This window comes from Odocoileus virginianus, chromosome 18, assembly GCF_023699985.2.
Source record: "Odocoileus virginianus isolate 20LAN1187 ecotype Illinois chromosome 18, Ovbor_1.2, whole genome shotgun sequence".
NCBI classification, from domain to species: domain Eukaryota; kingdom Metazoa; phylum Chordata; class Mammalia; order Artiodactyla; family Cervidae; genus Odocoileus; species Odocoileus virginianus.
The window spans coordinates 15,878,002-15,894,316 of NC_069691.1; the positions used below are offsets into that span (position 1 = coordinate 15,878,002).

Genomic DNA, 16,315 nt, shown 5'->3' on the forward strand with positions numbered 1-16,315 from the left:
AATAGGAGATTCTTGAAAGAAGGATGATAATAAAAGAGTTAGGACCATGAGGTCCAGCCCCTTCACCTGGGAGAACTGTCCTCCTGTGCTGGCCATGGAGGACACAAATCTTATTTAATTTGCATCATACTATTAGAGGCTTCTAGAACTTTGAAATAAAAGAAAATTGTAGGAAATCATGTACTCCCTTTCCCAGAACTGTTTTTCTTTCTTAAGCTCATCATTGGAAGCTATTGCTGCTCCATTTTGCCTCCTTAAAGCTACAGTGAATATGTTTCTTATGAGATGACATGGAGCCAGTATTAAAGTTGTAGGAAATAAGCAGAATAAATCACACTCATGAGACACAGGACTCTAGTTATGAGGGTCAGCCTGTCGGATCAGACCAACCACTATATAGCCATCTACTTGCATAGCTCCTAGAAATTCCAAGAAGCACAGTTAAATATACCTTCCCAAATCAACACACGTACACCCACCCCCACCCTATGCACATGGTCACAGCCACCAAGCTCTGTGAAGCCTTGCTTTGTAGTATCACTTCCCAATACCATAGCCATAGGTGATTGGTCTGAGGGTGGGCAACTGACACAGATTAGTAACTCAGAGTCTCTTCTCTAAGAAAGCAGACCTGGAGAAAGAGATAAAGGGGGTGGGGGTGTGGCGCAGACAATGACAGAGAGAAATTTTCCTGGAGAATCACAACTATAACAATTAAACTCAAAGGCTGTGGGAAAACTAGGTTTTCTATCAGGTAATCAAACAAGTAGAGGAAACTAGACTGTAAAAAGAAAGAAAGAAAAATGAAGCAGACATAGAGACACACTCTTGTGGTTCCCTTCTGCTCCTGGCTTAGCTACATCCCTGCCCTAGAGTATTCTAAAACATCTCCTTGCCCTTTCAATAAATGCTTTTGCTTTAGTTGGTTTGAGTGGGTTTTGTCCATATACGATCAATGACTCATGACGAATAAGGCCCAGTGCTGAGGAGTGAGTTTGAATTGTGATGACATGGCTTTTGGGTGGAATACAGCCTTGGCATCGCACTGTCTCACCACCACCATTAGCACCTCACTTCTGTAGGCAAATATGCAAGAACTAACCAGAGAAGAAGGCTGCTTTTAAATGCCTCTTTTAAAGATGTAAGGAGGAAGGTAAGAGATTCCCTTACTAGTTTCAAAAATAACTCTGTTTTACTCTTTGTCCTGCATACATCTCAAGAGGAGAAATAAACTAAGGAGCCAGTTGCTTTAGTCATTTACAAAAATGACTATGATTGGAACAAATGAAAGTAGAGACTCTTACTAGCAAGCTAAATAATACAAAGGGCCAACACAGACCGGAATTCATGTGGTGATAAATTACTGCACTGTCTCTGAAAAACATCTACTTCTACTTCATTTACTGTGCTAAAGCCTTTAACTCTGTGTATCACAGCAAACTGTGGAAAATTCTTGAAGAGATGGGAATACCAGACCATGTTACCTGCCTCCTGAGAAATCTGTATGCAGGTCAAGAAGCAACAGTTAGTACAAGACATGGAACAATGGACTGGTTCAAAATTGGGAAAGGAGTACTACAAGGCTGTATATTGTCATCCTACTTCACTTCAGTTGCTCAGTCGTGTCCAACTCTTTGTGACCCCATGGACTGCAGCATGCCAGGCTTCCCTGTCCATTGCCAACTCCCGAAGCTTACTCAAGCTCATGTCAATCAAATTGGTGATGCCATCCAACCATCTCATCCTCTGTCATCCCCTTCCTATGAGCCATGCCGTGTAGGGTCACCCTACTTATTTAACTTATATGCAGAGTGGCTGCTGCTGCTGCTGCTGCTAAGTCGCTTCAGTCGTGTCTCACTCTGTGCAACCCCATAGATGGCAGCCCACCAGGCTCCTCTGTCTGTGGGATTCTCCAGGCAAGAATACTGGAGTGGGTTGCCATTTCCTTCTCCAATGCATGCACGCATGCTAAGTCACTTCAGTCGTATCCAACTCTGTGTGACCCTATGGACAGCAGCCCACCAGGCTCCTCTGTCCATGGGATTCCCTAGGCAAGAATACTGGAGTGGGTTGCCATTCCCTTCTCCCTATATGCAGAATACATAATATGAAATGCCGGGTTGGATGAAACACAACCTGGAATCAAGATTGCCAGGAGAAATATCAATAACCTCAGTTATGCAGATGACACCACCCTTATGGCAGAAAATGAAGAACTAAAGAGCCTCTTGATGAAGGTGAAAGAGGAGAGTGAAAAAGCTGGCTTCAAACTCAACATTCAAAAAACAAAGATCATGGCATCCAGTCCCATCACTTCATGGCAAATAGATAGGGAAACAATGGAAACAGTGTCAGACTTTATTTCCTTGGGCTCCAAAATCACTGCAGATGGTGATTGTGCAGTCACGAAATTAAAAGACCCTTGCTCCTTGGAAGGAAAGCTATGACCAACCCACACAGCATATTAAAAAGCAGAGATACTATTTTGCCTACAAAGATCCATCTAGCCAAAGCTATGGTTTTTCCAGTAGTCATGTATGGATGTGAGAGTTGGGCCATAAGGAAGGCTGAGCCCTGAAAAATTGATGGTTTTGAACTGTGTTGTTGGAGAAGACTCTTGAGAGCCCCTTGGACTGCAAGATCAAGTCAGTGAATCCTAAAGGAAATCAATCCTGAATATTCATTGGAAAGGCTGATGCTGAAGTTCCAATATTTTGGCCACCTAATGAGAAGAGCTGATTCATTTGAAAAGACCCTAATGCTGGGAAAGACTGAAGGCAGGAGAAGAAGGGGATGACAAGAGGTGGAGATGGTTAGATGGCATCACCGACTCAATGGATATGGGTTTGAGCAAGCTTGGGGAGATAGTGAAAGACAGGGAAGCCTGGGGTGCTGCAGTCCATGGGGTTGCAAAGAGTCGGACACTACTGAGTGACTGAACAACAACTCTGAAAATTAAAATATGCATATCCTCCTTGCCCCCAAAACACACAGAACTTCTCTCTCTCATACACACACACACAAACACACACACACACACACACACACACACACCCTTTCCTCAGCCTTAATGCCTCATATCCCACTCGGTCAGTTCATGGGTAGTACAACAGATTCTCCTAAGATCACAGAAATGATCACGTAGCAGAGAAATAGCTGTCAGATATAAGGATACAAAATCTGACCTGAGCTAGTATAGAGGATAAAGCCAAGATGTGCCTTATTAACTGCTGGTTTCTGGCAATGTCTCAAATAGAAAACAAACCATATGAAAATGCTGTTACACACCTAACATGAGGTTTAGAGTGTCAGATTTGGAGTCAGGTAGAATTCGTTTTCTGTACTAGTCATACTACTGACCAGCTATGTATTATTCAAGCTCTCTGGACCTCAGTTTCAACATCTTTTTGATTAGAGAGATAATATTAACCTCATGGTAGTGTTGCTGCATCAGGCACTCTATAGGTACAAGATAGCCCTGGTGACACCCCACCAGTAAAGGATAAGGAGAATCCTTAGGCATTCTTGGGAACCAAGGGTTCTTCTCTCTTTCCAGGGTTTTTCTAGGCCAGGTTTTCCTTTCCTATAATTAGGCCTAAAGAACTGCCCCAAGCAAGGAATAGAAAGTCAGTACTCAGGAATCTTCAAAAAAGAAGATCAAGAAACCTATTCATGAGAAAATTTCTTCAACTCAAACCTATCTACAATGTACAGCATCTTTCCATTTTCTTTCCTTCCTTTTCCTTCTCTTCTTTCTGTTTCTTCTTTCCTCCCTTTCTTCCTTCTAGCTTTGACAAGAATTAGAATAAGGAATATTTCACATTTGCCTACTAAAACAAAATAAAAATCCTGTTCAGCTGTTCCTTATTCAATCTAGATTTGCAGACTTGACAGGGCTCATAAAGCATGAACTTAAATAAATTCTTATTCTCTCACCTTCACTCCTGCCCTCTACCCAGGCTAATTACCTCCATGACCCCTTCTGCCTTAGAGAGAAAGTAAGGATCATTCAGAAGATGCCACCTGGATGCTTCTAGTGGTTAAGTCAGCCCAGCCTGGCTTAGTGCAGACACACTCATGTAAGTGACTCATGATTTATTTTGGAGGGGTAGGTGTGTGTGTCTCCAGCCCTGTATAATCTTCACTTCAATCTTGCATGCAGCTATCATTTTACTTTCTCTGTGGGTGAGGGATCTGTGATCAAGAGGGATGGAATGACTTTCCCAAAGCCCCTATCTATCTGACTTAAGAACACTGTGCAGCCTCAGTGTTCTTAGCAAGGATAATTCATATTATGTCATTCCTCTGCTTGAATCTTTTCAATGGTTTCACATCACACCTCAGTAAAATCCAGACTCCTTCTCTCAGTGTGCAAAACCTACCATGATTTGGCCCCTGACTTCTTCAAACCAGCCAGTCACTGGCAATCAAGAAGGCTGACATAATTTTGCTAACAGGATGAAGTTTGGTTAACATTATACCAAGTAATAAAGTATAGTGTTTAGGATGATTTTTTTTTCAGTGCAAAAATCAGTTGTCTCTACATTCTTGCTATCTGCCAGAATCATTTGCATGGCAATCAGTTTTCTACAAAAGAACATCTATCCTTTCAAATGGGACAATATCCATCAATCAAAGACAACCAGAAGTATTCCCTCTATGTAACCAGCTAATCCCCAAAGCATCAACTATACAGTGCCTAGCACCCCACTGAAAGGACGTTCAATAATCTTTTTTGCATATTTCCAAGTCTTGGATAATTTTCCCTGACAATAACTTTGCTGTACCTTGGCTTTCCATATGGTTGGGAGAAGATTAGTGTCAGAATCTGCTTTCATGCCCAGAGTCAAATAAAATCCCTGAGTTGGAAGTGGTTCAGGGTAAAAAGAGAGGATTGCAGGTTCTGCTGATTTGGCCAGAGATGGCATTTTCTAAGTTCATGGCTCTGAACAATGCTTGGAAGATGACAAGCATTCAATAAACATTTGTCAAATAGAGAAATGAAGGAACAGAGAGTGGAGGGAAACAGACTGGGGTTTGAATACAATTTCTGTCATTTGCTGACTCGGTAATCCCAGCTAAGGCTTTCCCTGGTGGCCCAGATGGTACAGAATTTACTTGCAATGCAGGAGACCTGGGTTCAATCCCTGGGTTGGGAAGATCCCTTTGAGAAGGGAATGGCAACTTACTCTTGACTGAAGAATTCCATGGACAGAGGAGCCTGGTGGGGTACAGTTCACAGGGTCACAAAGAGTCAGAAATGACTGAACGACTAACACACATACACAAAACCCCAGCTAACTTAATTATCAGAGTCTCAGTTTCCACACTTGGAAGATGGGGATAAATAAGACCTACCTGACAGGTTTTTGTGAAGATTCAAAAGAATGCTTATGAAGCACTGCACATGCTGTCTAACACATTGCAGGCCTTCAATACACAATAGTTATTGTTTTACATGTAGGGGATACTTACTCTACATATAGAAAACTAGCTATCTCCTGCAAACATCTTGTGGTGAATTTTCAACCATAAATTCTTTGTTGTTATGCAAATAATCAAAATCATAACCAAAAACAGGAAGCTAAATCAGCAAATACTTGGAAACAAAATAACTGAACTAAATTTTTAACCCAAACTCAACCTAGAACTTTTTTTTTAACTAAAAAGTATGGAGAATATAAAATACATACAAAATTAGGTATCACCAGTTCCACCAATCATCAACCCCTTGCCAGTTCCTTTCCACCCATTCTCCCCTTCCACATTATATTGAAGCAAATCCTATACATAAGAGAAGAAATATTTTTATTCTGCCATCTTAGGTTCAGTGTCGGGGAAGCCTGTAAGTTAAACTTAAAAGACAAAAGACAGACAGGAGAGAGGCATATAAATTTATTAGCTTTTAAACTTACTTGCACATAGAACATCACAGAAGGAAGTGAATGCCCAAAGGAGTGATGAGATTTGAGGCACTGCTTTGAGGCACTGCTTTGAGGCAAATAAGGGATTTCAGCAACTCAAATGCCTTCAGCTGAAAATAATTCTTATGCTAAAGTGACATACTTTGAGATGGCATATCCTGATCCCCTTCAGCATCATATCACCTCATCGATAGATGAAATTAACTGTTTAAAAAAGAAAAAGTTCTGTATGTAAAAGAAATGCTAGGGGGATACAAACTCTCAAAAGAATTGGAGGGGAGGCACACTCAGGAGATGCACTCCTATGCTGGACAACGCAATTCATGGTAAATGATGGGGTTCAGAACACTCAACCCTGAAATATGGCACCTTGACTGAAGGAGGTTGAGAAAACAATAGAAGCAAGTTGTTCTCTATGACTTCCTACCCTTCTCCCTTAAAGCAGGTCATAAGACCATCATGCAAGAGGTGCCCTCTCTACTACCAGAGGAAGGAAGCATCCTGATCTCCAAGACAGAGGGCATGGAGAGGAATCTGAATGAACAGGCCTTGCTAAGTTTACCTTAGCTTACTATGCTTATCTGATAGTCCTTAACTTACCCATTCCTCCTCAAAATGTGCACTCATCATCAAACCTAGCATGGAAATACTCAGGTTTAATGGTTCTTTCAGATAATTTCCTTAATGAAAGCTCCTAATCACATAAAAATTATATTAAATAAACTTGTATGCTTTCCCACTGTTCTGGTTTCTGTTAATCTTTGTCAATTTAACATTCAGACTCAGCCAGGGACCTTAATAAGGAGGAGGAAAACTTTTTCCTCCCTTACATAATCCCGGGATTTCACTGAGGCTTAATTTATATAAAGTTCAGGCAGTAAATTAAGCGTATTTTCTGATCACTTAACTGGAAGCTAGATCTCTGTCTGACAGGCCACTTTGATCTTTCTCCTAATTCTTCCTTGAGGTTGACATCTTCCAGAAACTGTAATCTGAGTCACTAAATGCTGAGTCCTCCCCAGGATGTGTATTTGGGAGTTTTCCCAGTCCAGCCCCCAGAGTGAGTGAAATGTAAATTCAGCCGAAGAGAAGCTAAGGATCACTCTAATGTTATTCCTAAGGAAACTTTTGTCCCAGAGTGGTAGCTGCTTTAGAAACAACTGAGAGATCAGAAAAGTGAAACCCTAGGTGGAGTGGTATAGTGAGAACTCTGCAGGAAATTTTTGGAGCAGGGGCAGTTAAGAGGTACTGACCCCAAATGCAGGAGTATGGAGAAGGTGGGTCACGCTTAATGTAATCCTAAAGAGTAAAGATTTAGATAGTGTAAGAGACAAAGGCAAATTGAAAATAAGAGGCCTAATTCTCCCTGGTGAAAATCAGGGAAGAGACTTTCCTCCCTCTCCTCTGGTTTCTTTCACAATTTCTTTCTCTATCCTTCTCAGAGGAATGTAAAACTTCTTAATGACTTTAAACGCCAGTCTTACAACTCAAAAATTTCATCAGAGATTCAGCAGCCATTTCTTTGGAATGTAATCCTTAAGAAAAATAAGGCTCATCCCCCAGTGCCCTGGGAGGAGATGGGTCTAACCTATCTAGCGTAATCGCCACCCCTTTACAGAAAAAAGGGAGACTGCCCTCTGCCTTTGCAGTCCCTTCAGAGGGCTGCCTGTGATGCTCCTCACATATTCTGGTTTAATGCTTTTTCAACATTAAAATTGTCTCCTTCTCTTACATCTTTGTGACAAGAGTTTTTGGATTGACAGATTTTGGGTTTAATTGTGTTTTCCCAACGACTGCTTGAAACCCAAAGATAGGGAAGAACGTGGAGACCAAGTGCTTTCCTAAAAGCCAGGGGGACGGAAAACATTAGCTTAGATTTTGACTGGAAAGTAAAAAAGCAAACCAGAAATCACAGTGTGTATTTGAGGAAATCTCCTATATTTGAGGAAAACACAGCATGGTAGCTAAAGTCACATATTTTGGTCTTAGATACCCTTCATTTTAGGATCTAGTTTTACCAATTACGAGTTGGGCAAGGTACTTTCTCTGAATCCCAATTTTCCTCTGTAAAACTGGCATAACTAGCACAGCACCTATGAAAGATTTCATGAGGGTAAGATAATGCAATCAAAATACTTAGTCCCTAAATGTAAGACCAGAAACTATAAAACTCCTAGAGGAGAACATAGGCAAAACACTCTCCAACATAAATCACAGCAGGATCCTCTATGACCCACCTCCCAGAATATTGGAAACAAAAGCAAAAATAAACAAATGGGTCCTAATGAAACTTAAAAGCTTTTGCACAACAAAGGAAACCATAAGCAAGGTGAAAAGACAGCCTTCAGACTGGGAGAAAATAATAGCAAACAAAGCAACAGACAAAGGATTAATCTCAAAAATATACAAGCAACTCCTGCAGCTCAACTCCAGAAAAATAAATGACTCAATCAAAAAATGGGCCAAAGAACTAAACAGACATTTCTCCAAGGAAGACATACAGATGGCTAACAAACACATGAAAAGATGCTCAACATCACTCATTATCAGAGAAATGCAAATCAAAGCCACAATGAGGTACCATTACATGCCAGTCAGGATGGCTGCTATCCAAAAGTCTACAAGCAATAAATGCTGGAGAGGGTGTGGAGAAAAGGGAACCCTCTTACACTGTTGGTGGGAATGCAAACTAGTACAGCCACTATGGAGAACAGTGTGGAGATTTCTTAAAAAACTGGAAATAGAACTGCCATATGACCCAGCAATACCACTCCTGGGCACCAAGGAAACCAGATCTGAAAGAGACACGTGCACCCCAATGTTCATCGCAGCACTGTTTATAATAGCCAGGACATGGAAGCAACCTAGATGTGCATCAGCAGACGAATGGATAAGAAAGCTGTGGTACATATACACCATGAAATATTACTCAGCCATTACAAAGAATACATTTGAATCAGTTCTAATGAGATGGATGAAACTGGAGCCCATAATACAGAGTGAAGTAAGCCAGAAAGATAAAGACCAATACAGTATACTAACACATATATATGGAATTTAAAAGGATGGTAACGATAACACTACATGTGAGACAGAAAAAGAGACACAGATGTATAGAACAGACTTTTGGACTCTATGGGAGAAGGTGAAGGTGGGATGATCTGAGAGAACAGCATCGAAACATGTATATTATCAAGTGTGAAACAGATCGCCAGTTCAGGTTGGATGCATGAGACAAGTGCTCGGGGCTGGTGCACTGAGATGACCCAGAGGGATGGGATGGGAAGGGAGGTGGGAGGGGGGATGGGGATGGGGAACACATGTAAATCCATGGGTGATTCAAGTCAATGTATGGCAAAAACCACTACAAAAGTAAAGTAATTAGCCTCCAACTAATAAAAATAAATTAAAAAAAAAAACCTAAAAATAAAACTTAGTCCATGTCTCCTACAAGGAGTGAGCTCCATAATTCTTAATTATTCATAATGAATAATTATAATAACTTCCAGGTATTATTATAAAATCTGAATTATGTTTAAATGAGTGGTGAACTATCTCTGGAAACTAATGGTTGTTGAACTGTAACCCAATGATTGGCCATGTTTCCACGGTGACCTAGCCCTGCAATAAATTGCACAGGCGCATAATAGACATGGCAGGAGAGATTTAGGACAGATATAGTGGATTACAGGCTCGGATTTTGAGAGAATCATTTGGGAAATTTTTTTTAAAAAACTGATTGATTCCTCAGATAGGAGAAGTAGAAAAATATCTATGTGTTTTAAAATCTGCACCCAAAAAAGGTCAGTTTGCAGGTGACAATAGACTTAGATTTGTCACATCCCTATGGAGTAGGAGGAAACATTTTTCTTTCTGCTCTTCTATTTTTTGACTGGGACCCCTCTTATTAAAGACAGATTAACAAGACAAAAACAAACAAGTTTATTAACACGTATCTCTCTCATATTACATGGGAGAAACTCAGGGATGAGTAAATTCAGAGAGGTGGCTAGAACTTGAGCTTAGGTACATCTTCAGCTAAAACAAAGTAAGAACAGTAGAGAGGAGGCCAATTATGGGAAATGATCAGAAAAGTACAGTAAACAAGGGTAAGATTTGTCATGCAGATGCAAGTGACTTCTCCATTAGTTAGAGGCTTTGAGGATTTAGTCAACCTTTCTTTTCCTGGTACCCAGAAAGAGACACCCCTACAAACAGTAGTTTCCTTTATAAATGTAAGTTTCCCTTACCCAAGGGTAACTTCTATTCTGTTCTCAGAGCCTTTCCTTTGTCTGCTGTGTCTCAAGAAAATCCTTACGCCAAAGAGTCCATTAAGATGGCATACTCCGGCCTCCCACAGTTATATTTTGGGGTGGCATATTCTGGCCTCCTAGACCTACTTCTCAATGGTCATCTGACAGATGGCAGGAGTACTTTGACTTCGGACTCTGGTGTGGTAAGCACCATTCACTCCCAGACTATCTGCATGAGTAAGTGTGAATCCCTGACTGTGGGTGGTTCCCCTTTAGGAGTGTATGTCTGGCTTGGCAGAAGACACTTCAGTGCCATTCTCAAATATAAGTGACCTTTCTATCACTCCTAAAATTATTTTTAAAAGAACATAAAATAGGCATTATGTCTTGGAGCTCTCTCCTAAGCTCCAAAGTAAGTATTGGAATATGCTGACTATGGAGCCATAGGAATCTCTTTGGGAAGTCAGAACACCTGATGAAAATGCTCAAAACATTTGTCAGAGCTCCCAAAAGCTGATGAAAAAAATGTCGTGCTCTGATGGGTTTCTCCATAGTCAAGGAGCCCCCTTACAAACCTGGCTCTGTAAGAAGGCCATAGCTCTGGGACTGGGCCTGCAAGGCTGACTTACAGGTCCACAAATGAGCAAGTCCTAAGCCCAAGCCCAGATGGAAAACTGGAATGTGCTAGGGGAAAACTCTGGGAGGAAGAAAAAGGCAACTCATTAAATTGCATGCCTGCCTGCCACAGAAAACACTGACAGTTTTAGAGATAGGGTGATAGTATAATTCTCAGATCCAGAAATACTGATTTCAAGTGAATTCATCAGAGGGATGTGCTTCAAAGTTGGATACTGATCCTCCACTCCCAAAAATTCTGCAGGCAACATATGTGCACAGATGCCACACACATCTGTTCTAAATTAAATTAACATGTTCAAGGGGGTAATGAAAATTTAAGGTCTCAAAAAACATCACCAGTGGATAGGAAAGCTATTCAAAGGGCAATTTTTAACACCTGGGATTGGAATTCTGACCCTCAGGCTAAAAGATCTGACCCAGTTCTCACTATATAGCTCAATCTGTATTGAATTACGAGTCTGAATCAAATTCAACTTGATAATCAATAGATACAATTTATTCTATGTCAGCTTGGCCATAGACTCAAAAACAATAACCATTATTTTAGTCATGTTTGATGCAACTGATAAAAACACTTCATTTAAAAATACATTTGTAGAGCCTATAAATACCCCCATAACACTGAATTTTAAAATATTTTATAATTGATGGCAAAATTTATTAACTACAACCTACAGCTATTATACTTGTGACATGGTTTTTTCCAACAGAATATAAATAGGGAAATTCCAGTGAGCACTGTGACTTTTTTTTACATTCTGGACCATACCTAACCACCATGTTACTTCTTGTTTCTCATTATTAGCTGTGTTTTCTGATGGATATAATGATGTGAGCCCACAGAGCACAAAACTCTGTTAAAGGTACCAAGGCTTGGTGAACTCTTTCAAAAAGCGACACAGAGCCTCTCACTAAAGCAGGAATAGTAACACATCAATAACAGAAAGAATGTTGGTGCTAGCATTTAAGTTACTATTCAAGGGTACTATTACTACTAAAATCCTACTCTCACCCTGCATTCCTTTAATCATATTGATGTCCTTCTTTTATTTTATGAAACAGACTTTCCACTGGATAGTTTCATAAATCATCCCCTAGGCTTTTAATCTTTCAAAACTTATTTTGAACTTCTGAGTGGTGCTCTCATGGCTCTTAGTAAAGACTAATGAAACAATAAAGGACAGAAATGGTATGGACTTAACAGAAGCAGAAGATATGAAGATGAAGTGGCAAGAATACACAGAAGAACTGTATAAAAAATATCTTCATGACCCAGATAATCATGATGATGTGATCACTCACCTAGAGCCAGACATCCTGGAATGTGAAGTCAAGTGGGCCTTAGGGAGCATCACTGCAAACAAAGCTAGTGGAGGTGATGAAATTCCAGTTGAGCTATTTCAAATCCTAAAAGATGATGCTGTGAAAGTGCTACACTCAATATGCCAGCAAATTTGGAAAACTCAGCAGTGGCCATGGGACTGGAAAAGGTCAGTTTTCATTCCAATCCCAAAGAAAGGCAATGCTAAAGAATGCTCAAACTACCATATAATTGTACTCATCTCACATGCTAGCATAGTAATGCTCAAAATTCTCCAAGCCAGGCTTCAGCGATACATGAACCACGAACTTCCAGATGTTTAAGCTGGATTTAGAAAAGGCAGAGGAACCAGAGATCAAATTGCCAACATCCACTGGATCATCGTAAAAGCAAGAGAGTTCCAGAAAACTATCTACTTCTGCTTTATTGACTATGCCAAAGCCTTTGACTGTATGGATCAACAATAAACTGTGGAAAATTCTGAAAGAGATGGGCACACCAGACCACCTGACCTGCCTCTTGAGAATCCTGTATGCAGGTCAGGAAGCAACAGTTAGAACTGGACATGGAACAACAGACTGGTTCCAAATAGGAAAAGGAATATGTCAAGGCTGTATATTGTCATCCTGCTTATTTAACTTACATGCAGAGTACATCATGAGAAATGCTTGGCTGGAGGGAGCACAAGCTGGAATCAAGATTGCCAGGAGAAATATCAATAACCTCAGATATGCAGACGATACCACCATAAAGGCAAAAAGTGAAGAAGAACTAAAGAGCCTCTTGATGAAAGTGAAAGAGGAGAGTGAAAAAGTTGGCTTAAAGCTAAACATTCAGAAAAATAAGATCATGGCATCCAGTCCCATCACTTCATGGCAAATAGATAGGGAAACAGTGGAAACAGTGACAGACTTTATTTTTGGGGGCTCCAAAATCACTGCAGATGGTGAGTGCAGCCATGAAATTAAAAGACGCTTACTCCTTGGAAGGAAAGTTATGACTAACCTAGACAGCGTATTTAAAAGCAGAGACATTACTTTGCCAACAAAGGTCCATCTAGTCAAGGGTATGGTTTTTCCAGCAGTTACGTACGTATGTGAGAGTCGGACTGTAAGGAAAGCTGAGCGCCGAAGAATTGATGCTTTTGAACTATGGTGTTGGAGAAGACTCTTGAGAGTCCCTAGGACCACAAGAAGATCCAACCAGTCCATCCTAAAGGAGATCAGTCCTGGGTGTTCACTGGAAGGACTGATGCTGAAGCTGAAACTCCAATATTTTGGCCACCTGATGCAAGCGAAGAGCTGAATCATTGGAAAAGACCCTGATGCTGGGAAAGATTGAGGGCAGGAGGAGAAGGGGATGACAGAGGATGAGATGGTTGAAAGGCATCACTAACTCAATGGACATGAGTTTGGGTGGACTCTGGGAGTTGGTGATGGACAGGGAGGCCTGGCATGCTGCAGTCCATGGTTGGAGTCCAAGAGTCGGACATGACTGAGCAACTGAACTGAACTGAATGAAACTTCAAAAATGTATACCACATGACCCCTTCACTGTTTAATAATAAGCGTTTAAAACTGTTGCTTTATATTAATGCATTTTAAATGCCAGGAAAATGGTAGACATACTTAAGAAGAATAACTAAAGCAATAATTCAGTGTTATACCAACATGCTAAAGGTCTAGAGTCATATGCTTACAGTTTAAAAATTTAGTTGAATCCTAAGTGAGTATGACTATCAAGTTTGAGGAGATTCCAGGTAAAGGCGAAAACTTGAGACAGGATTTAGAAACAGGAATATGCAAGATGTTTGAGGAATAGGAAACTATTCAGTTTGGCTAAATCAGACAGTAGAGCAAGAGATAAGGCTGAAAGAAGACACTCAGAATGTAAATTAAGGGTTGAAAACCAGACTGAGGTATCTGTGCATGATTCAGAGGGCAATAAGGGCATGCTGAATATTTTTCAGCAAGGAGCTTGTATGATTCAAGCCAGGCTTTAGAAAGATTAACAGAGCAGTGACTTGCAGAACAGAATGGGCGAGTTAGGGGAGGGCAGGGAAATGGAGCCAGGACTGGAATCACGGGGCCCCATTAGAGTCATTACAACTTCTACTTGGATGGCTCCAGGCATCTCAAACCTAAGACTGCCAAGATAGAAGTCTTCATGTTTTTCCAAAACATCCTCCTCCCTTAATCTGCCCCCATCTCAATAAATGGTACCACCACTGACCTAGTCCCTCCAGTCAGAAACTGGATGTCACATTGGATTTCTCCCCTACTCCTACCCCCACATTTTATTCAACGACAGCATGACCCCAAAAGGATGTCTTTTATCCAACCACTTATCTCCATTTTCCCTGCCCAAACTTCAGTCTGGGTTTATGCATCATACACCTCCACCAGAACATCTAAAGCAACCTCCTGAGTGGTGTCCCTTTGCTCATATTCTCCAAATGGCACTCCAGAGAGTTCTGCACAAGGTATAAATCAGATAATATCACCTCTCAGTTTATAACCCTAAAATGGTTGTCTGTTGCATTAAAAATAATATCCAAAATTTACTTTAGCCTAAAAGGCCTTACATATTCTGCTCTCTACTTAACCTTCAGATTTCATTTCTCTTCCTCTTATTTATGTTTCTTTAACCTTCCTTCAGTCACTTGAACATGTCAGGCTGATTCTCACCTCAGGGTCCTTTTAGGTCTCTGGGAACTTTAAGTCTCAGTTGTATAACTGAAAACAAAAGCCAGAGGAATAGCAACTAGAACTCATTTTTTCATTGTGAGTTTTTACAGAGCAAGGATGTTATATCACTCATGAAATCTATTCATAGCTTTTCAACAGCTATTGTATTGATTTTTGGTTTGTGGTTATAGCAGCTATTGCAGAAATTGACTGTAATAAAGATGGTCATCTTGTAGAGAGCCCCCAAACAAAAGACTGTGCTAGCTTTCTTCTTCCCTTTGACCCTCTGGAGTGACATTTGGTTGACCCAAACCAGAATATCAAAGGTGATAGTGGGAATGGAGAGAAGAGATGGAATTTCATCTCTAAAACCTGCTCTGAGGTCTCATAGACTCCTCCCACCCCACCTCCAACACCATGTCAGTTTCTCTCTAGAACCCCTGGTTTATTCAGATGCACAAAGCTTCTTCTACTTCATGTTATGGTAAACAATTATTTTCCTTGAACATATAACCATCTCCTCCCTTTTCTTGCTATGTATCTTATCCCAATGACAGTCCCAAACAAACCCATACTTAATATTTTAAAATATATATATCCCAAACATTTTCTATGCACATATGCATCACTGAGTTTTAAAAGTTATCTCAAAATTCTGTGGCTGAAAAAATTCCTTTTTTTTTTTTTCAACTCAGGGATCCTAGAGGTTGGAACTCTAGATAGGGAATAATGAGGATGACTTGTCCTATTCTGCAATGTTCTGAGCTCAGATGGTTATTCAGGAAAACTCTCTGACTTGATGCTGGAGACTGAAACCAACAGAAGATTTGGTCATTCATACTCTGGAGCCTGAGATGACTCAAAAATTAGGACTGATGGCTTGAGTGTTCTGTTTGCTAAAGAAAAATCTAGACTAACACATAGGAACAAAGGTGGGGACTGTACCCAGGCTGAAGGAATAGCATCCACATACCAAGCTTCCCTGGTGGGAGGGAGCACAACACATTAGAGGTAATAAGAGGAAGTCCATGAGGCTACACACACACACACACACACACACACACACACACATTGCAAGAGTGAGAAAGACGTCTTTGTGAGGGGCCAGACCCCACATGGCCTTACAGCTCAGTTTTAAATTTGCATTTTACCTTAAGAGCAATGAGGACCCAGCTAAAGTCTTAAGTAAGAGGGTGAGCATTGGAGGTTAGACTCCAGTATATCTTTTTTGGGGGACACAATTCATTCCATAACACATGCTAGCAGCATTCCACTGTTGCTAGTCCCTAGGTGCTCCATCATTGCTTGTAGGTTATCTTGAGCTTTCTCACACCACCATAGTACATTCACTGAAGTCTCTTAGGTAATACACTTCAAGTGTGCCGGGGTTGCTTTGGGACCCTGACCCATAAATCCACTGTGAGAGCTATTTGATAAATAAAATGGAATGGACTTGGTGATAGGCTGCATTTGTAGGGAGTGGAAGTGAGA

The 16,315-nt window shown here is 40.7% G+C and overlaps 1 long non-coding RNA gene across 3 annotated transcripts in view; it reads left to right on the forward strand.

Moving 5' to 3' along the window:
- LOC139039492 (uncharacterized) overlaps window positions 1–16,315 on the forward strand; it is a 43,263-nt gene that overhangs the window by 3,501 nt on the left and 23,447 nt on the right. Inside the window, exons 2-3 of one of the 3 annotated variants that reach the window (XR_011492789.1) lie at window positions 3,960–4,079; window positions 6,367–6,677. This is a non-coding gene — a long non-coding RNA (uncharacterized lncRNA). Of the gene's footprint in view, window positions 1–3,959; window positions 4,080–6,366; window positions 6,678–16,315 lie in introns of those variants that run through there. The other 2 variants (XR_011492787.1, XR_011492788.1) reach the window with 2 other exon arrangements.